The 23,343-nt window shown below is 42.4% G+C and overlaps 1 protein-coding gene across 3 annotated transcripts in view; it reads left to right on the top strand.

Moving 5' to 3' along the window:
• Positions 1-23,343, top strand: part of LOC131490147 (urea transporter 2-like) — a 482,671-nt gene that overhangs the window by 150,698 nt on the left and 308,630 nt on the right. The window lies entirely within an intron of this gene.

Below are 23,343 nucleotides of genomic sequence, written 5' to 3'. Positions count from 1 at the left end.
CTGTATTTGTTGCCCCAGGAGCAGCCTCATAAAGGAGGCCGATATGTGTCGAATATCTCTGCTATAACAGAGGGAATATCACATGGCCAATAGGAAAAGGAGATGATGCTGATGTGGGAGGATTGTTATCTGGGCCTTGAAAGTTGGGTAGGAGTTGGGGGTCAATGAAACGTGGATGATGTGACTTTCTACATAAGCAAATCATCTGCCTGCTGGCTGGCTCAGGGATTACCACTCTTCCTAAAAAAGTTTATGATTTATAAAACATTTTTACAATTGTGTAAGGAGGGCAGAGTAATATTACCCCATTTTAGAGACCAGGAAACTGAGGCTTAGTGGGGACTTATTCATGGTCACGTACCGCAGCTAGTAGTTGAGTCAGGACTAGAACCTAATACTGAACCTGTGGTTCTCAACTCTGATATTTTGACCTCACTGAGCTGCTATACTGGGTGGATAAGAAGCCAGTGAATAAAGACAACTTAGGGTCCCCCAGACACAGCAGAAGGAGGACCTGGAGTCCCACCTGAGCTGGCTAGAGGCTGTACCATTCATGGACCCGTGGCAGGTCCATCCAGAAGCCTCTTCTCCTTTACCCTTTAAAAGAGGCCTGACCTGCCTACCTATTTACCAAGAAAGAGGGAGTTGCTGAGAAAAACTAAGAAGTGGATATTGGCATCACAGATACTCACATTTGTGCCTGCTCTTGGCTCAGAGAATTTGTGACTGATTTCAGAAATTTTGTTTTTGCTCCATTCAATCAAACTGGTTTGTTTGTGTGGTGAAGTTATAAGCCAAAGCAACAGCTTTGAGAAAGGAAAATGCAATCTATCGAGCAGGTTGTTTCCTCTCCATAATGCCAAATCATCGGTTGGGATGATTTTTGTACCCTGTATAGTCTCCTGTTGCTCCTCTTCGGAAACCTTTTCTACAGCCTTCTGGTCTACTTACTAAGCCCTGAATGTGCCACAAACATTCTCACCACCGTGAATATTTACTCTTGTTTAAAATGTTGCTCGTCCACCCCCACAAAGCTCCATGCTCCTGTTTTCCAGGTCAGGCCCTCCCCTGAATATTCCACCCAAAGAACACTTGTCTCTGAAGCCTGTATCTCAGTGCCAGCCCTCAGGTCTCATTACCTCTGTTGGGTTCTTCCAGGTTTTACAATGGCCACTCTATTTCGTGTTCCCCTCCTGCCCTCTAATGCTTATCATCTATGTTTATGTCTCCTCTCTTTTCATCTACACAGGAGACCCTGCAGAGGAAGAGACCAAGTCTGTGCTTGGTACCTCTCTGAAAAATGTCACATAATCTAGTCCTGAATGAGGCTGTTGTGGGTTTTATCAACTCAAGATACTTTGGTTGATCTCTAACAGGTCTATTTTCACATGATGGTGTCTCTGGCTGCTGAGGTTTGGAATAAGTAGATGGTTGGTCTATACTCACTTGTAGATAGCTGGAAGCCATTGAATTAGCAGATATCTGCACTAGCAGGAACCTTGCAGAGTAGCTTTTCCAATGACTTTATTCACTAGATGAGGACGTTGAAGCCCAGAGAGGGACAGTGACTTTGTCAGAATTCTCTCAGGAAGTTATGGAGTAAGGCCCCTTGTCTGTTTGTCTGGGCCCCCTGGCTCTTTTCCCATCACTCTACCTAATCTTTCCAGTATGTCTGGCTCCTTATACTTTCCAGAGATGGGGACCTTCATTCTTTCTGTCTTTTTCTTTCTTTCTTTTTCTTTCTTTTTCTTTCTTTCTTTCTTTCTTTCTTTCTTTCTTTCTTTCTTTCTTTCTTTCTTTCTTAATTTTTTTAATGTTTATTTATTTTTGAGAGAGAGAAACAGAGCATGAGCAGAGGTGGGGCAGAGAGAGGGAGACACAGAATCCAAAGCAGGCTCCAGGCTCCAAGATGTCAGCACAGAGCCCGACGCAGGGCTCAAACCCATGAACTGTGAGATCATGACCAGAGCTGAAGTCGGACACCCAACCAACTGAGCTATCCAGGCACCCCTTCTTTATTTCTTCTTTAGTTATCCATTCTTTGGTTTTATCAAGTCCTGGATCAGGGTCTTCTTTCTATACCCAACAGAAACTCAGCTTCTATTACAGAAAGAAAAATACTATTCTTGTAAGTTCATATGCTCCTCCTAGTACAAGCCACTGCTTGTATCTCTTACATTTCAGATTCAGTCTTTACTCATAAAATGCATGTAGTATAAGTGAGAAGATGGGACATGTGCATGGAAACTGTTAGCAAAAATATAGAGCAGTGAGTGATCATTGTTCAAAGTCATTAACCAGTCAAACAAACTACCAAAACAATTCCTCAGAAAGATCCTTCCTGTGGAAGTCAGTATTGGGTAACTATGGATAAAAGGCAATCTCTTTGTCACATGTCAAAGCCAGGGTCCAAGAGCACTGTGCATCAAGGAACTTTCATGGAAGTGTCCAGGTATGGAGAGCTTGGTAGAGACAAGGCTTCTATGATGGACATTTCTGGGCACAGCCACCTGTAGTGGCTGCTCTTATCTATGTGAAATGTATACAGACTTGACTTATGATGTGCCAGATGAGGAGACACCTCTGCCCTCTTCCATGATTTTTTGTGTTCTTTTTTTGGTGGGTCTGAAATGTCACAGTAATGTTCACTGCAGAACCACCTTGGCAAATCAATTTATAGGCTAGTCAAATAGTTGATATACATCGTGCAACTTTAAAAGTGGGTCTGTTCTCTGTATGTTATTAATGTTTCTTTTTTCTTACATTTGGCCAAAAGATCAAGAGTCAAGCTTTATACCAAGATCATAGTCTATAACACTAGTGTTGGAGTGAGGTCCAGCTGTCCCCATCAGTCAATGATGCATCCATCCCCAAGCACTTACAATGTGACCCAGACATGTTAAATATGCATTGTGCTTGAAAGCCTTCCACATACCTGTAGCAGCAGAGTAATTGGACCTCTCTATGAAAAGATGCTAATAATGACACACCAGTTGAATTTCTCATTTATTACAATTATGATTTAAAATGTGCATTCTTTGAACAGTTTGAGAAAACTGAATGTTCAAGAAACCCAACTCTTCAAGACATGGCAGGCTCCCCACTTCCCATTTTTTCAGTATGTATATGATATGTCAATAATGTTAGAATACGATTCTTTCCAGAGAGTCTCCAAGGAGTCACTCTTTGCTGTTTCAGCTCATCAAGCATGGCTTCACCTGGTCTCCATTATTACTTCCTGTGCTGGTCTCTTGGTCCTCTCCATAGATGCCTTTGGTTTATGTTTACGTGTGTCTGGTGGGCCCTCAACCAGACTCCAAGCCCTCTGAGGATGGGACCTATGTCTCATACTTGTTGTATTCTCCTTGCTCATGAAAGTATCTATCACAAACTGCACTCTCTACACTATCTACATATATCTACTATAAGCACTGTCTACAAACTGCAGACACTTTCAGAAAATGTGATAATTAATTAATAACTGAAGTGTTTTTCTAATTATTTGACATTCTGACTCATTGAAAAGATGACCCAGAGATCATATTACTCAGGATTTTCTTTTTCTGTAAATGAAATTTAATGATGTAGAATAGTTTTCCAACCTATGGGCCACTGGCCCCTAGGAAGACTAACAAGTCATTGCAAGAGGATTTCAGTCACACACGTACATAAATATTTTCTTCACGAACATATAACAAAAGTACAATGTTGTCATTTGGGCCCTTCCAAACACTTTGCCACTTCTGTAGCAGTTAACTTAAGGCTTTGGAACCTTTATTAAATGCAAACCCTGGGTAGTAGGTGGTCTGTGTGGTGGGAGGGTGATCATTCTTTGGTGAAACAGTGATCATTCTCTAAGGAATGAATGGAAGATCTATAGCTGGTATCGGGAGCTAGAGAGGAGGCAAGATTCATAGTGCTAAAGAGGAGAAAGTAAGCTTACTGCATAGTGCTACCTTTGGATCCCCTGAGAGGCAGACAGCATTCAGCACATGCTTCCAGTTTGTATTCATCTGCTAGAGAGGAGGACTCAGAGGCCCACAGAGTTAAAGAACCACCTCTGGGTAAAGGCTCCTGCTCCCTATTTCATTTAGGAACATAGGATAACTCTTCATTAGCACATCAATTATGTCTAACACAGATCAAATGGAGCCTTGTTAGAGAATACTTATGTGTTTTCCTTGCTCTCATGGAGTCAATAAGAGACTGTCTGAGAGGCAGAAACCACCTCTGGGAATCATTCCACAAATAGTGCTCATGGCCAAATGCATGGTGAGTGCTTGCAACCTGACCTGTGACAGAGGTTGGGAACAGGGCTGATGGGCTTGAGTTAACAGTAGTCCTGGGGAGAGATGGAACTTGTTCCAGATACAGAAAGCTAATGGTGATGTGGTAGGGGAGGCCAAAGCATTGCGGGACCAGCAACAGGGCTGGGTGAACAGTAGGAAAGAGTGCTGTTGTTGGAGATATAGGATACAGCACTAAGTGAACACATGTGTTAAGGAAGGAGTCTGAGGTCCTCGACTGTCTTTTGGTGCACCCAAGAGTAAATCAAGCCAACAAACTGTTTAATGTTATTGGCACTTCCTAGCAGAATGTATCTTTCCAAGGTCAAAGGATTTCAAAATCTTAATCTTGAAGTGCACTTGGATGTCATCTAGTTTGACCTCCACCCGTAGTGGGAATCTCCACCCTAGCTAGGTCTCTGCTTTGAATTCTTCCAGTGAGCATGAACTCACTGCTTTCTGGGGCTCTTGATCCTTTCTGGATGGGTTTTATTATTAGGACATTCTCCCCCTGATTTTCTGATGGTCTCTCCTTTCCTGTTCTTCCCCCACCCTCTGTTACAACCCTCTCCCTCCAAGCCACCATGTATCGCTGCAGACACATCTGACCCTACCGCTTATCACACTTCCACCCACTGCTTGAAATTTAGAACTCTAAATTAGACCAGCTTCTCTGCCTTAGTCACCAGCTTAGGGCTTCTTATTATATTAATTGCTGTGTGTAGCAGAGATGATTTTTTTTTCTGCCAGATTTCTTCTCAGCCTTATTATTGTTCGGAAACCATAAAACTGAAAACTGCATTTTTATGACTCCAAATGACCTTCAGAATTCCAGACACGGCTGACTCCTGCTTGGCTATAATATTTTGGCTCATTAATTTCAGAGAAGATATTCCGATTTATAATTTTATTAAGTTTCTGAGGATTTTTAATACTGTGTTTCTAAATATGATGAACTTCTCTCCACCAAATTTTAATTAGGGAGCATATTAAATCCTCAATTAATGCTTGCAGTAATGCATATTTAATATCCAATAACATTTGATCAGGATCCTCTCAGCAAGGAAGGGACTGGGGTATTCAGGGTCCTTGGTTCTCACTGGCCCATAGGGAAACCATATCTTCCTTTTAGTCCTTCCTCACCCAAGAGAGTAGAGCCCATTAGGAGGTATTGGTCAGGAACACAAATTAACACTCTCATTATTAACTTCCCCACCGAAGTGAGTGGAGAACATTCTGCCACTGGGTATGCAAGAGGCACCAAGTAGATTTTCTGAACAAGCAAGTCCAAAGTACATGAAGGAACTTTTAAAACTATGTTCCTTAAAGGTATTTTATTTCTTCTTTTCATCTCTAATTTATTTTTCAATGCATAGGAGTAACATATATTAGTGCAAACTTTTTCTATAAGGGGCCATTTTTTCTGTAAAGGCATTGTGGGTCATATGGTCTCTGCCCCACCTGCTTGATTGTGCTTTTATAGCAAAACAGCCATAGACAATACATAGGTGGATGGATGTGACTGTGTTCCAATAAAACTTTGCTTATGAACAATGAAATACGAATTTTATGTAATTTTCACATGTCACAAAACATTCTTCTTGATTTTTTTTAACCATGCAAACATGTAGAAACCATGCTTAGCTTGAAATTTGGTCAGTGGCCAGTTTTCCAGCCATTGCTTGAGTGAAAAGAGTGCAGAACCTAGGTCAGGAGACCAGCTTTGCCACTAGGTCACCTAGGGACTCTTGGAAAAGCCACTGCACTCTCTTGGGAACCAGTTTCTTCAGTTGGAAAATGAAGATTTGGCCTGGATGGTAGCTAAGATCTTGGTCTAAGAATGAATCATTGCTTCCACTACAGTAACTTGCTCAGGTATTCTTTCTAGAGACCATAAGAACCATCTATTCTCATTTCCCTCTTGCTTCTTAAAGCAGTCCCTCTCCTTCAGCATCAGAAGGCTAATTGGAAGAGCAAAAGTAGCCAGGCCAGTTCAGGAGTGCCTGAGGTTCATGGTCTGCACTTTGGGATACAGAAGCTTCATTTTGGCATTGGTTGCAACAGAAACAATTTCTCCCTCTGCTTTTTTGAAACCTTTCTTTCTCTCTCTCTCTCTCTCTCTCTCTCTCTCTCTCTCTTTAAATTAAGTTTATTTATTTTGAGAGAGAGAGAGAAAGCACACATGAGCTGGGGAGGGATTGCAGAGAGAGAGGCAGAGAGACAATCCCAGGCAGGCTCCACACGATCAGTGCAGAACTGGATGTGGGGCTCAAACCCACAGACCATGAGATCATGACCTGAGCCAAAATCAAGAGTTGGATGCTTAACCAACTGAGCCACCCAAATGATCTGGAAACTTCATTCTCTTGAGAGCTTCAGAATCTTCATCCAGAAAATCCATCCAGGAAGTGCTGACCACCAGGGAAGCCCATAGAATTCAGAGGTAAACAACATGGCTATGGAATGAAGAACATGTTTCTCTTAGAAGGGCTGGCCCTCAGCTATATTCAAGCCACCAAAGGAGGCAGAACTCCCTCCAGTCTTCCACTTTGGCTCTTATCCTTTCAATAGCCATGTCTGTCCCTTTACGCTCTTCTTCTTCCTATAAAATCCCATTGTCAGGATAAGGACATAATTTGGCCATTCATGTTGAGATAAAGACAGTTGTTGAAAACTTATAACACTGGAGAAGGCTGGAAGAATCGGGCTCTGATAATTATGAAAGCCAACACTTAATGGGTTCTTACACCTGGTAAACTCTGTGTGTAGGTGTGCACATGTGTGTGTACTTTTCTACCTGAAATCCCCATTTTGCAGATAAAAAAAATTAAGATTAAAAGAATCTTAGTAACTTTCCCAAACTTAGTAACTATCACCTATTAAGTGATGGGATTTCAACCCAAGAAGTTTGACCCTAGAGTTGCCACTCTTATACTGTCTCTAGAATAGTAAAATTTGGAGAATCAGTAAGTGGAAAAAGGAAAGTATTTAGAAGAGCTTGCCTGAACCATTCTCTTATACATACTTTGTAGCTGCCATGCATTTTGTCTCCTGTGAGGTTGCCTCTCCTGTAATATGCTTTCCTTCCCTCATTCACAGTTTGCCAAGAAGGAGGATACTTGTATACTGGAGTCTGGGAGCTGATTGTCCTTGGAGCTGTTAGTTTTGCCTCACTCCCTTCCTCTCAGGTTGCCTTGCCATCCCTTGCAGTATGATTTTATCCAGATGGCCAAATAATAACTTCATTATAAAAATAATTGGTTAAGTAAAGCTAATATTTATGATTTATACTCAGAATTTTCTTTCCCCCTGTTCTGAACATAGCAAAAACATAACACTTTAAAATGCCACTGAGGCCATCTGTTGTTTCCTATCAGTTCCTGACGTCATTTGAGTGGCTCAGTTATTTTAGGGTTTCCATAACCATGATCACACAAGGAGGTATTTCAGAGTATTTTGGGACCACTGAACAAGGGACTCAGACTTGCAAGGGATCCACAGGTCATCTATTTCTCCCTTCTATGTTCTCCAAGTGTTTTGTTTTGTTTTGTTTTGTTTTGTTTTGTTTTGTTTTGTTTTGTTTCTGATAGGTAGAATTCAACCTAAGTTTTGGAGATTCCTACCCAGTGAGAAATTCCTGATCCAGTTGAGAAATTTATTAGGAAGTTCTCCCTCCCTCTATATGCCAGTGTAGTTCTCCTCCCTGAAGAATTTGCTCACATGTCTAGGTTCTACCCTCTGGACCTACACAGAGTAAGATGTCGGCCATGAGTAGATGTCCAAAAGTTTCAAAACTGTGATCATGTCATTCTGGAAGCTTCCTTATTCTAGTGAGTTTTCTCTATTCCTTCAAATACCTTTTAGGTGATTTGGCATTGATCGTGCTCACTTTCCTAATCTTTCTCTTCCTATTAGACTTCAGGAATCCTCTTACCATGGGTGACCATCACTCTCAGAAAGCACTGGAAGAGTTATTATATCATGTAATCTTCACAAACACTCTGTGAATAGCAAGGACATTGGGGTTCCCTGCTGTACTGATGAGGAGACTGATTGCAAGGTGAACAAACTGTTGTGTTCACCATAAATCCCTGACTCCTCTACTGTCCAGTGAAGAGTCACTGAAACCCAATACGTTTCTCTGCAGCCCAATACTTGCTTATGATGCTCAGAGCTTTTTATTTTTTCTTCATTTCTTTTTTATTTTTTGCTCATTTTACATAACATTTTCTCTTTTTAAAAAAAAATTTTTTTAATGTTTTTATTTATTCTTGAGAGAGAGACAGACAGCATGAACGGGGGAGGAGCAGAGCATGAGAGGGAGACACAGAATCGGAAGCAAGCTCCAGGCTCTGAGCTGTCAGCACAGAGCCCCACAAGGGGCTCGAACTCACAGACTGTGAGATCATGACCTGAGCCGAAATCAGATACCCAACCGAATGAGCCACCCACGTGCCCCCATTTTCTCTTTTTTTTAATGTTTATTTCATTTTGAGAGAGGCGGAGACAGAGCACAAGTTGGGGAGGGGCAGAGAGATGGAGACACAGAATCCGAAGCAGGCTCCAGGCTCTAAACTGACAGTATAGAGCCCAACACAGGGCTCAAACTCATGAACCGTGAAATCATAACCTGAGCTGAAGTCAGACACTTAATCAACTGAGCCACCCAGGCACCCCTTTTATTGTTCATTTTAAAATGAAATACCTAAGGCATACCAAAAGAGTATAATTAATAACTTAACGAACCCCCTTATAGCTATTACCCAACTTAGGAAATAAAACATTACAGATACATAGCTTACGTACCCTTCTAAAATGACCCCCACCTTATCTATCTCCCTTCTTTTAATCCATAAGTAACCACTATTCTAAATGTCATATATATCATTCTTTTTTGTGTCTATCCCTTTACAACACATAGTATAATTTCATGTTTTATGAAACTTCATATATATGCTGTTCATAATGTAGGTATCCTGATTTTTTACTTTATTTAACATTTTGGTTTTGAGACTCATTTATATTGATACATGTGACTATAGTTCATGTTTTTCTATGTCCTGTAATATTCCCTTTAATTAATATGTTATATATTTACTCATTCTACTATTGCTGAACATTGTAGGTTCTTTCCCATCTTGCTGTTGCAACAATGCTTCAACAAACATGCTACTTGGCTCCTGGAGCCCAAGTTTCTCTAGAAATTGAAATACTAGGTGACAGAATTTGTGCATCTGGAGTATGTGCAGCTTTACCAGATATGAACACATTGCTCTCCAAATTGGCATTTTATGCTCACTACTAGCAGTGGTTGAAGGACTCCATGGTGCTACCTCTTCATCCACACTTAGTAATATCATACTTTGCCAGTCTGATAGGCAAGACCATCACTGTTTTGCCAGAAATAGATATTGTTGTTTCTAATTTATAGTAGACTGCAGAAAACTAAACTTTATTCACATTAAGTGCCTCGACCAAGCCACACAGTCTGAACTGGAATGCAGGCTTCTCCAGGAATAGAATTTGCTCTGCTGCTCTCAGCCATTCGTCAATATTGCCTAGGCATTGGTTTGTAAAAAAATAGCTATCCTAGGTGCCATGCGACATCCATAGGAAATCCTTTTGCATTTGTTAATGCTGATGGAGGCAATGTACAGGTAAAGTGGGTTTGTAATTTGGACTTACGCTGCTTTTGGTGATGTAATTGAAGTGTGCACTGTGTCAGTCTATATAACAGCAAGACATGTGATCATAAGGTTCTGTGGAAGTGGACACACTCCATCCTCTCAAGGAACCTGCCATTAAATGGTAGAGCAAGTGAAGACCACAAGCAGTGGCCCAGATGGAGGCTAAAGAGTGGCGTTGGGGTTAGAGTAATAGAAACAGAAAGTCAACCCAGCTTTGAAGATGTGCTCCAAGAGATGTGCCCTGCTGACTTGGTGGTGACAGGCAGATACAGACAGCCTGGACAAGGATATGAAGACCTGCTAGCCAGGGAAGTTCAGGCAATATTGAAAGCCCAGGCATCCAGCAGGCGAATGCCAGTGAGTCTACTAGAGCAGTTCCATTGAAAGAGCTTACAGGCACATAGCACAGAGAAGGTGGTGATGTTTCCCTTGGAGCCACACATTGACCTAGGGAAGCCCAGGGCAATGGCTACTGACTAGATCCAGAAGGTAAAGTTCACAAGCCCAGAGGTGCAAGTGTATACAAATTTTTACTCTGCACCTGCCAGCTTCAGACACTTGAGAGGTACTGAGATATGAGATAGCAAGTATAAGGATTTTGTTTATCATAAGAAAGCTGGAATAAGGAAAGTTAAAAGACTTTGTATACATATATGTTAGAGTAGAAGTAGACATATGGTAAGGAGTCAGTAGTAGGGAATGGTAGTACCAAAAGCTAAAGTGAAAAACCAGAACCAACTGATGGGGAGTCTTGAATGCCAAGCAAAGGAACTGAATCATCATCCAGTAATACTATCGGCATACTTATATGGCACTGTGTATACCTTATATCATTTAATTCTCACAATTGCATATGAGGTGGGTGTATTTTTGTCTGTTTTATAGATGAGGGAACTGGGCACAGAGAGGTTAGGAGACTTGTCCCAAATCTTCCAGCTGCTATGTGGTAGAGCTAGGCTTTGGACCTATGCAGGATAGCTGCTCGGTCTGGACTTATAACCACTATCTTAAGTCCCATTATAGGATCTGAGAATTTTTAAGTAAAGGTAGTTAAAGCCTATTGCTTTTCAAAAATCCCAAATGTCTTGCTGCATCACTGGACATTCAAATCCCACGCATCTGAAATACTGAACAGCTTCCTGGGTAATTCAGGTGTACATGCACATCTGACTGACAGTCACTGCTGTTAAGCCAGGTTTCTGATAAACCCAACAACATTCCCAAAGTTCACCATGTGAGCAAAGGAGTATCACAAGCAGTATTTTAGCAGAACTGATCTGGGACTTGTGCTTGGCAGGGACTAGGAAGGTCCAGAGAATTGAGGTCGAGAGAGAGTGGCAGACTGTTCAGAAGCCAGGTCATGGGAAAGGAGGAGCTGGGCCAAGAGGAAACAGAAACTGAATAAACCGTTGATGCTGAAGACCAGTTAGCTCTATCTAAAAAGAGATATGGATGCCTTCAAGTTGGGAACTTGAATAAAGAGTAACAAAATCCTCATGCTGCTGAGTCCACCACAGTGGTTAACACGTGGGCTCTGGTTCCAATCCCTACTCCATCACTTACAAGCTGTGTGGCTATGGATAGGCAAGCTATGTAACCTTTCCACGCTTCACTGGGTTCATTTATGAAGTGAAAACAATGACAGCACCTCTCATTGGGTGATTACTATATAAACAATGCTTAGAGCAGTGGTTTGCTCACAATATGTCTGCAGTAAATGTTAGGTCTTATTATTTTTACTGGTAGGAGATGGAAATCAGGAAGTATGAGAGACAATAAACTACGATTTAGAATGCTTGGTCTTTGATGCAGCAAGATCTCTGATCCTACTGCAGGCTACCTTCAGACTGGGGGGGGGAAAAAAAACCTCTGCTTTTCCCAAAATGACAGCAGCTTCATTTTCAATGAAAATGATGCTAATTACTGGGTATTGACCCAAGATGAATTTCTCTTTGATGAACTACATACTGCTCTTCAGAAAACCTAGCCAAATCATCTCAAATACCAGGAAGTGTGGGGTAATGCAGCAAATTGGGGGAAAATGTGTATCAGAAAAAATTATTGCTACAAAAATATTTTCAGTAAGTTTGTTCCCTTCATAAATAGTGTGAATGGAATGCCTCAGCAATCAGCTGAAAGCCCGATCTTCGCTGTGGGCTAATTGCTCGTCTGGTTAGTGCAGAATTTAATTTGTGCTATTGTGCAGGCAAGGCTGAGAGCGTGAAATAAACAATGTGTGTTAATTTCACGTTTTCCAGTCTACTTAGCCAAAGAGAAAGCTTGGGCTCCTTCTCAGGCCTCACCCCACCCCCACCCCAGCTTCTCATCCTGGAATTTGCAGACCATAGAGTGGTGCGATATTTGCTGACTGCAGGTGTGGGGTTTTTGCTCCAAGACCAAAGTCACAGGAAAGCCGGTTCACTTGGGCAGTGATGCTGACCAAGGACATGCATGGTACTCTCCCCACTATGCCCAGGACTGGTGCCCAGACCTTTCTTCCAAGACAAATGGGTACCTGCTAGTGCCAGGCAACTGGCTTTACGCTCTCTGGCTTGGTGATACCCCCGGCCTCCTGCGGAGCTGTTTTCTTCCAGGGAAAGAGAGAACTACCTAATCTACACTAAATGGATTAATTTGATGAGCTAAGTGGATTCTTCTCTGTTGAGGGCAACAAAGGCAGCTTTTTGAGGATGCAGAGGTGGAACTTGGCACTAAGCGACTACCGCCTTTCTCTGTGGCCGAAGGCATGGAAGCCCAAGAGAAGTGACTGGCTTAGGGTCAGAGGGGCAGTCGGTAGCTTGACTAGGGCCTAGAACTCCAGGACATCACCACCCTTCTACTACTCTCTGCTACACCATTTCTCAACAAGTCTATAAAGTAAACCCAGTTACCTTCTTGATTGCTAACTTGTGAGCAGGAACCCAGAGCCAGACTGCCTAAGTTCATATCCTTGCTCTAGCTAGATAATATTGCATGAGCTACTCATGCCTTTCAGTGTCTCAGTTTCCTCATTTGTAAAATGCAGATAACAATAGCACACTCTTCCTAACAAGATTATGAGTACCAAACTAGTTAATACATGTAAAGTGCTTAGAACAATGCCTGGCAGAAGGTAAGTGTTCAGTAAACATTAGATATTATTAGTGTCATTATTTGGAATATTCTAAATTTCTGCTGTGATTTTATATTAAGATTATTTGTATGTGCATGTATGTGAACCCAGATATTCCTGTCCTCTCAGAAAGGAGAGCTGTTATTCCCTTGCCTTCACTTACCATCTGTCCTGCTTTTATTATTAAAAATCTAATAAGGGAATTCCAGTATTTGGAAATGTCTGAGGCTCCCTCTTAATAAGGAGAAGAGCAGAAGAACCAAAGTCATTGATGCAAATCCTTGTGATGGCAGAAAACTTGCCTTGTTTGTCACTGTCTTACCAGTGACCAGCTCAGGTCCAATACAGAGTATATCTTGAATGTGTGCTAAACTACCAAGAGTCCAATGGGAGAGGCAAGTTGTGGCTATATCTTTCAAGGCTACAGAGGACAAAAAAACAAAGTGGAGCAAAACAAATCTTTGCTTTGGTCCCTTTCTTTGGTCCTAGGGATGACTGCTGTTTCTTTCCAAGGAAAAGCAAGATCACCAGTCTTATTTTAATTTATTAAAGCATAGGGTAGAGCCACCTGACTCTGGTCTAAGAGACACTGCTGTATATGCTCTCAGTGGGGCCTCCATAAATAGTCATTAAGGCCTTGCCTTGGGCTGGCTACTATACCAAATACTGAAGATACAAAGATTGTGCCTATCCTCCAGGAGGCCACAATCCCTGTAAGTAGGGATATTAATTATATAATGCAACTTGACATTGAAGCAGCATCCTGCTGTTGGTAAAGCACTGTGCTAACCATTCCTAAACAATAGGTGAGGACAGTAGGACAATGAAGGGTTGAGGGATTTACCCAAGGTCGCACAGCTGGAATGTGGCCTCAGGTCTCTGGGTTTAAGATCCTCTCCTGTCTCCCCTACACACATCAATTCCTCCATGAAATAAAGGCTGTTTGGCCTGACAGCCTTGCTCCACTGACAATTGGCAATGGCAGAGAAAAAGCACATTTGGTGATAGTACAAGGTGGGGCTGCGTAACCTGAAGATAAAAGAAGCATGTTTCCACAATGCTACAATTATGAACTGGGAATCTAGGAGAAATGAATACTCTCAGTAAAGCAGCCATAGTTGTGGAGCACCTACTGCGTACAAGACACCAGGCTGGAGTTTCAGCAGGAGGGAGTAGAACTTGGGCACAGAGATGAGTAAGATGCTGTCCCTACCCTCTGGTGCATCACAAACTCCAGGAGAAGATACAGTGAGAATCCCCAGAAGGAAATTTCATATTAGCTTTTGGAAGCTGTTACCAAGTCGTATGGACTAGATAGGCTAGAATTTGAGAAAAGGTGAGAGCCTATAAATGCTGGGCTGGATTTAGGATGCAAGAGGAGAATCATGCAAGAGGGGACCCCAGGAAGTGCATCACTAGCTGCCTGGCAATAAGAGGAACAGTATCTTGTTTGCTGCAGGGAGGAGAAATCAGGGAAAGCTTCTAGAAGCAGGGGAACCTATATGGGCCGAGTAAATGACAGCCATCAGGAGGCTTCCTGCTGCTGCAGTGCCACAGAGGACAGGCAGAGGGAAGGGAAGGTTAGAGGAAGAAGGATGCAGATATCAGATAATCCAACATGGAAGGTGCACTGTCTTGCCCAAGCCGCACAGCTGGTCATTTCACTGAATGAATCAGCCAGTCTGGTATTTAAAATCTTCTAACATGTGGAACTGGATTGGTGGTGGTGTTGCAAAGAAAGTGACTGCTTGAGTGCTTCTGAGGCCCCCCGTGCAACGTTGTCTTTTCCTTAGGGATTTCTAGAGCGGAGAGGGCCTGCGTTCTAAACCCTTCATGATGCTTGGAGCTCCCTGGACCTTTGAAAATTTCCAAGTGTGAGAATTTTGAGTTGAGGAGCCAAGAAGAATACAGCAGTATTCCATGTGTTCTGCCCTGTGAAGTCACCAACTTCTATGCATGACCTGGATGACTCATTCCTGTGCTGTGCTTCCATGGGCAGAGCTTCTTTTCCTTCACCTTCAACTCACAAACCTTCTCCATCCTTCTAGAACCAAGTTGAGGCCTCTGCTCCATGAAGGTAGCTCCAAATAGCCAACACCGATCCATAAGTTTTCCCAAAAGCTAGCTAGTGAGAGCTCCCATTTGAAGAATGCTGACTCTAGGCCCTGTGTTAGTCATGGTTTCTTCATTTATGTTCACAACAAACCTATGAAGTGAAGCATTATGTTAACTGATGGGAGGACAGAGACTCAAAGAAGCTGAGGAATCTGAACCTGGGTTTGGCCGATTCCAAAGTCTGAGCTCTGAACCACTGCATTCTAGTGCCTCATCCAGCCCTGACCATGTGCAGAACTTTTTTTTTTTTTTTTTTTTTTTTTGTATTAAGACCATATAGATTAAAACTGAACTTGCTAGGTTCATTGGGAGTATAAAGTATTATGAGATCCACATCCCCTTTTGTTCAAGGAACTTGAAATCTGGATATACAGATAAAGTATTTAAATAGGTAGTTAAGGGGCACCTGGGAGGCTCAGTCAGTTAAGCGACTGACTTTGGCTCAGGTCATGATTTCACGGTTCATGAGTTCAAGCCCCACATCAGGCTCTGTGTTGACAGGCTGGATCCTGTTTTGGATTCTGTCTCCCTCTCTCTCTCTCCCCCTCCCCCACTCATGCTCTGTCTCTCTCTCTCAAAAATAAATAAATATTAAAATAAATAAACGAATAAGTGGTTAAAATACAGAACACATTACACCATAACAAATGATGTTTATTGAGCATCTAGTATGTACCATCAGGCATGGTACTAAGCTCCTCAAGATCTTAAGAGAACTGTCTCTGCTCCATTGAAGCTTATAATCCACTGAGGGAGTTAGTCCTTAAACAAATAAGTTTGCAAATGGCTGTATAATTTGTACCATATGAAATGTTAGGGAGAGAAAGATTTATAAGCTATGAGAGATAATAGCCAGGGGACTGTTTTTAGATGGGAAGACCAGAGAAAGCCTACCTTCAAAAGTGTTATTTTAGCTGAAATTTGGAAGATGAACAAGAGCTGGCAGAATGTAAGAAGATTGGGATCTGGTAAAGGGGTGATTTCTGGTCACAGCTCGAGGCAGAAAGAAACATGGAGCTTTAAAGGAACACACCTAACGAAGGCAGCCAGTGTGTGCTTTCAGCTTTTGCCATGCTTTTTGGGGTTCTTGAGCCCCCAGGCCCCACATTCTGAATGCCCTGAGCTTAGCAGATGCCTCCCCTTCTGTCTGTATCCCTGGTCTGTTTTTATGACGTTATCCACAGCTTCAGTCAGAGCTTGGCCTCTTTTTTTGTCCATTTTCTCCTTTTGATCATGGCAGGGGCTTCTGGACCACTTGGACAGTGGGGCTCATGGCTCATCTCCCCAAACAGGGGGTTACTGGGGGCTGTCAGAGCCCCACCTGGAGAGTTCTGCTTTCTTTCGTAGCTCCCCCTCCCCAGTCTTCATGGGAGCTAGGACCTGGGAAGACTGTAAATTGTATACATTATTTCCTTTTTGATTAGGTGAATAAATAACTTGATTGAGACGCGCCTCTTTGGAGGGTGATGCTGGCAGGCTTCCAGGAGTGGGAGGCAGCTGGCTCTGAGCACAGAGGAGGTGGCAACAAAGACTGGAGGGATAGACACATCGTGGGCAGGCTTGGGATCCTGCCTGGTACTGGAGAGAACCGGCCAGAAATATTTAGGGAAAGCAGTTTGCCCCCTCTCTGTCCCTGAGAGGGAAGGTTCAGGTTTGGGCTGCCTTTGCAAACACCAGGCCATTTGTCCCAGCCCACTGATCTCCTGAGTGACAGGCTTCAGCTGGAAGGAATGGGCACAGGCTCAGAGCTGATGACGATTTTGCTACCCAAGTGAGTTGGACCATGGGAAAATTCTCCATAGATGAGAGGTATAATTTTTAAGAAAGGCCTTTAGATCCTGGACAGTGTCTCCTTATGTGCAGGGCAAAGACATATTGGTGTATGGAATGCATTTTTGGCCTTTGATCCATGCTCCTCTTACTGCTCTAAGTTTAAAGTATGGAACTAAGCTGGGATTCTTTTCCCTTCCTCAAGTGACCTCATTGGCCACCTGCACAGCCTCCCATAGTGGTCTTGCCCCACCTTAGAACTATGACAAGCTCTGGTGCTAACCACCCATGATGCCCTGTAACAAGGGGCAGTTTCAAAGTGGTGAGAAATAGCATGGCAGACTCTAAGTGATTCAGATACAAGTCCTACCCCGAGGCCAAACCTTGAGATTCACTGCTCCGATGACAGGGGAGAAGCCAGCTTTTAGTGTAGACACCAAGATATCTAAAACAGGCCTCTTGGTACAAAATTGGGTTTCCTTGCTGGTTACTGATCAACCAGCTGGTTACAGAGTTATTCCTTGGAGTTAAATCATGGTGGCTTCAGAAGTCCCTTAAGATGGAAAACGATTAAACCAATTTTAGTCACAAATACCTTATTTGGTTAGAGAATAATTGATTACTACCCTTTAGGGCCCAAGGAGATAGATGGGGACATACAACAATTTAGGGAGCCCATTACAAGCCTAGGAGAACACTGAGTCTTTCATGCATGTTTTCTCATATCATCCTGAGGATCTGTAGTGACAACCACTACACCTTTTCCATTCTTCCAACTGCTTTACCTTAAGGTATATTGGGGAAATGAGACTGTTCTGAGGAAACACCAGCCCTGGAGAACCTCTGAGAGGGCTTCTCTGAGTATCTGGGTACCTAGGTTGGAAGGGAGAGTACCACAAGCTGTAAATGGCCCAGATTTGACTCTGTTCACCTACAGTCCATGATTTACATTGTGGCCCCATACCTTGTGCTCCTGGTTCCTGGGCAGATCCTCCACAGGCTATAGGTATCACTTAATACCAGTCAGCATGCTTGCTTGCAAGGTCTTCTGGAGTCTCAGGAAAGGCCAAATGCACAGCCAGATGTTGAGCCACACTTGAGTACATTGCAATGAGGATGATGTCAGGGGAATTGGAGAACCTGAATCCTAGTTACAGTACATGGATACTGCATTGTTATCACCGCACACACTTCTCACTTGTGCCAAGGAAGCCCCAAGCTGGCTTCCATACAGGAGAAGACCTCTCACTCCTCTTATTCTACCCAGTTCTGACCCTTACCTATAGTCTTTCCATGTGCTTCGCCTCCTCTTTATGACCTCTTTATTACTCCAATCATCTCCTTGCACCTGGAAAATTCCTTACCATGCTTTGAGGTTCAGCTCAAAGATGGTCTTCTTGATGATCGTTGACCTACAGCCTCCTCTTTGGTTTTTCCCTGGCACAGGAGTTCTCCCCGACTCCTGTGACAGAGTTTATCACCTAGTTATGCAGATCTGTCTTCCCTTCTAGACAGGAAACCACCTGAAGACAGTGTCTGTTACCTTTCTAGTACCTAGCACAGTGTTGGCACATAACAGTTCTTGTGGGAAAACCTCTCTGACCTCTTCTCCACCTCCCAGGCTTGGTTGGATATACATTCTCTGTACCCTCACATTACCCTGCTCACACACATAGTATGATGAAGACTGTTTATTTGTGTGCACCATTTATAAGCTACAATATCAGGAGAACTGGGCCCATGACCATCCTGTCCATCAGCCAATCACTAATGCCTGGCATATGTCTGACACCTAGGAGCTGCTCAATTAATACATATTGAGTAAATGAATGAGTCCATCTGGGATTTTGAAAACCAATTGTAGACTTTGTCTGAGTCAGACACCTTATCCCAATAAACACCTTATTCTCTTAGTCCAGGTCCCCTGCAAGGCACACTTGATCTGCAATTGCCCAGAGTCCCAACATCATCAAACTGTGCTTAACTCAATCACTGTGCTGAGGTAGTAGTTGTAGTTAAATAACTTCAATCAAATACGTAATTTTTCCAGAAGTTCTGGGTTCTCACCTTTGTCCTAGTACAAACAACATTAGCAATTAATGTGCTCTTTCCTTTTACATACAAGGAGAGAAGAGAAAAATACTTTGTCCTATGGTAGGTTTGATATTCTTCAAAACTGGGAATTCTGATGTCTTAGAAAAAGCTTTATTCCCAAGAGTTAAAAACTAGAGTCTGCTATTAAAATGCTATGAGACCTCAGGCAAATTCACCCAACTGGCCTAGTTTCCTAGTTGCAAGTGCTACTTCTATGCCTCACCCTTTTTTTTTCTAGTTTAGGTTTTCTAGACTACGTTTCTAGTCTGTTCACTAATTGTTACAAAAATATTAAAAATTGTTTCCACAAGTTCAGCCCTTTATATGAAACTTATATATTTGCTTATCTCTTATTTCATTGCTCTGTGGGGTAAGTAGGATAGTTTGATCTAGAGGATTTCTAATATGTGTTATAGTTTTCAGTTTCTAAGAGGTTTAAATTTAAAGATTTGTACCCTTTGGCCCTTGTATACAGGATCCCTTCCTCAAGGTAAGGCCAAGAATTCCCATGTACCCACAAGTCACAGAACACAAACCTATTCACATGGGGTGGTAAGAAAGAAAACCCAGAGGAGCTTATTCTCCAAAGACAGGACTCCCTGGTGGAGAAATCTCCCATAGTCATGATGGTCTGTGTTTTTTGGAAAAAGTGTCTTCCTACTTCCCGGTCAGTCACAAACCAGGGCTACTGATCTCTGGCAGTGCATCAGGCTTACCCTGACTTGTGGTCCAGTGATCCTGGCATTGGACCCTTTGAGCCTGGCAGAGATCATGGGAGGGATCCAGACTTTCAGCTGAGTCCCAGTTAAGGACACAGCTCAAGTACTTTCAGCCATGCCACATCAATTGCTATCATAAGGTAAGAAAGGGTGGTTGGTTTGTTATACTAGTTTTGAAATATAAGGCTTGGAAAGGTGTAATGGCTGGTGCAAGGAACCACCAAAATTCAGTGGTCAGGACATATGGCTATACTCCCCATGCACTGCCAGAAGAGAAAGCTTCCTTCTCATTCGAAAGTGCCTTTTAAACTTTGACCTCAACAGCATCTGTATGAATATTGCATCACCAGTGTTCATGGGCTTGAACATGTGGAAACCATATGATTTCATATGGAAAGAATTCTAGACAAGAAGACAGCAAACCAGAGTTCTAGCTGAAGCCCTAGTTAAAGTATTGCTTCCATGTTCTGGGTCTTACTTTCCTCATCTTTACATAAGAGAATTATTCAGAGAAGTGGTTCTCACTGTTTAGTCTGAGGACCAAGTATATCCACATCATCTGGATGCATGTCTAGAAAGGCAGATCCCTAGGCTTCCCCAAGACCTGCTGAATCAGAGTATTAAGGAGTGGGCATGAAAAACAGCACTTGAAACAAACTTACCAGGTAAGATTGTGAAGCATGCTAAGGTTCAACAACCCCAGGACCCTCACTTCCATCGTGAGATATCATCTTATGATCTTATGGATATAATTATTGTAAGGTCCAAAAGGTGCCAGCTATACTTTTAGTCTCCTGATTTTTTATCCCCCACCATGTGTGCCAGTTCTTTGTAGAAAGTAGATGCGTTTGAAAAAGCTAGTTCAGGGGCGCCTGGGTGGCACAGTCAGTTAAGCGTGGGACTTCGGCCAGGTCATGATCTCGCGGTCCGTGAGTTCGAGCCCCGCGTCGGGCTCTGGGCTGATGGCTCGGAGCCTGGAGCCTGTTTCCGATTCTGTGTCTCCCTCTCTCTCTGCCCCTCCCCCGTTCATGCTCTGTCTCTCTCTGTCCCAAAAATAAATAAAAAACGTTGAAAAAAAAATTAAAAAAAAAAAGAAAAAGCTAGTTCATTCTGGGGTGCACTGTAGTTGCAGACTCATCTTGAGATTCCCTCCAGGCTGTTGTGGAGCATGAAGCTCTTGATGGTGGGATGAGAAAGGAAGAAAGCCTGCTCTGTGTTCTGAAGGAGAAAGAGAGTCCCTATAAACAGCAGTCCCAGAATTACCCTCCAGCTCCCTCACCATTATAAAGAAGAGCTGACACAGCAGAGTCCAGGGGATGCTGAGTGTCTGCAGAGCCTTAATCACTAAGCCAGGCAGGCTAAATGCAAGAAGAACATTTTCACAAACAGCACCTGTACTGAGCAGCCATCCTCTATTTTTAGTGCTGCTGCAAAGAGAAGAGGGACATTTGGAGAGACTCCCGAAGGGCACTAGGCAACAGGAAGGTGGGGAGGTTCCAGCATGTTCTCTCTGGTTGATTCTATAATGCCCTGTGAATGGAGTCACTGAAAACTTAGCAAGTCTGACTTTTTGCTTTGTTTTGGTTTGTTTTATGGTTGAGGATGAGGTGGGGACATAGTGGTAGAGAAACAAGATGGGGTAAGGAGTGTCATTCACATCTATTGGTGATATTTTTGATGGAGGAACACATATTTAAAATAAAGTTAATATGATGTTAATTCTAAAATATACAACAGTCTTTTCTCCAGGACTTATTCTGGAGCAGCTCAAGGTAGGACTAAATGGGAAATTTTTTATCTTATTAATTTTATCCAGCTGCAAAAATGTCCTCCTTGTTGGGATAGTCACACTTTGCATTTGTAGATAGGACAAATTACATAATTTAGTGCTAGATATATGTTAGGTTGGTTGGTTAGAACCTGACCATTAGAGCTTCTGGCCATTTGGAAAGACTGTCAACTCAGAATGTCAGCTCTTATTTCCAAATGAGGAATAATAGCAAACACTAATTGAGGGCTTAAACATTTCCAAGGGCAGACCTATTGACAATTAGCTAAAGATATCAATACACATGGAAAGGTAGACTGGAACTTTGGTAACATTTTATGACATGGAATTTCCCATCCAAGTGAACACCATCAATCTGATAAATGTTATGCATTTGTTTGACCTTTCAGGTAGATTCATAACACTTCAGGTCAGAAAATGTCATTTTCTGATCTACCTCCTTCTCTTTTCCCATTTGCAATTAGGAAAGTCTCCTCTTTCATTTTCAGCCTTCCTGGGAATATTGGGTTGAACAATGCAATATCTGGTCTAATCCTCTCCCATTGTGGATGAACAAAAGAGTCTTGTCTCCTTTTCAAGCTCACACAGCTATTTGTTTGCATGGTTAGCTTGGAACCCTGACTCCCAGCTTAGTGCTTTTTCTACTACATCAGAGAATCTGAAGATCCTAGAGTTGGAAGGAACCTTAAAAATCATCCAACATAACCAGTTATCCCCAATGCTTGAACTGATAAATTGGAGATCACAGACTTTTTTCTTTTTTTTTTTTTTTTTTTATTTTATTTTATTTTATTTTATTTTATTTTATTTTTTTTTATTTTTTTATTTTTTTTGGGACAGAGAGAGACAGAGCATGAACGGGGGAGGGTCAGAGAGAGAGGGAGACACAGAATCGGAAACAGGCTCCAGGCTCTGAGCCATCAGCCCAGAGCCTGACGCGGGGCTCGAACTACGGACCGCGAGATCGTGACCTGGCTGAAGTCGGACGCTTAACCGACTGCGCCACCCAGGCGCCCCAACACAGACTTTTTTCTAATAATTCTTTTGAAACACAAAATTAGACAAAAGGGATGAATGCCAAGTTGAGTCAATTTTCTTTTGATCCTGCTTAACATAAATGCAGAACAAACAAATAAAAACACCACCTGGCTGCATCTTAATGTAGAGTGGTCTTGAGGTGTGTAATTCAGAACTTGTGGACCTCGTAAGACTATTTTTATAGGGTAAACAAATTGTGATGGAAACCAAGCTGTGATTTTGCTGCATAAATACTGTATATATTCCTTAATGCATTCTAGCTAATGCAAACATTTTGTGACTGTTGGAACAATAACCTTAGTGAACTATTAACAGAATTTCAGAACAACAAATTTTGCTATTTTCCGATGTCCACTCAACTTCCTGATGATTTCTCCCTGTTTTTTATGTCAGGCCTCTTCCAAGAAGCCACCCCTTGTGTTAACCATCACCCTTTGGAGACTTGCTGTCAGCCAGCTGCCATATCCCCCCTTAAAGCATTTTCCATAAATATGTAATAAGTTTGAGAAGGCCAAAGGGAAGAAGAGAGGTGTGCTTGTCCATTTGGGCTGTTGTAACAAAACAGATTGGGTGGCTTGTAAATGACAGAAATTATTTTCTCATGGTTTTGCAGACTGGATAGTCCAAGATCAAGACACTGACAGATTCAGTGTCTCATGAGAGCCTTCTCCCTGGTTCATAGACAGCTATCTTTTTACTGTGTTCTCACGTGGTGGAAGGAGCTGTCTGAGGT

The sequence above is a fragment of the Neofelis nebulosa genome, chromosome 11 (genome assembly GCF_028018385.1).
Source record: "Neofelis nebulosa isolate mNeoNeb1 chromosome 11, mNeoNeb1.pri, whole genome shotgun sequence".
Classification (NCBI taxonomy): domain Eukaryota; kingdom Metazoa; phylum Chordata; class Mammalia; order Carnivora; family Felidae; genus Neofelis; species Neofelis nebulosa.
The sequence above is the reverse complement of the archived record's forward strand: the minus strand, read 5'-3'. Positions and strand labels throughout refer to the sequence as shown.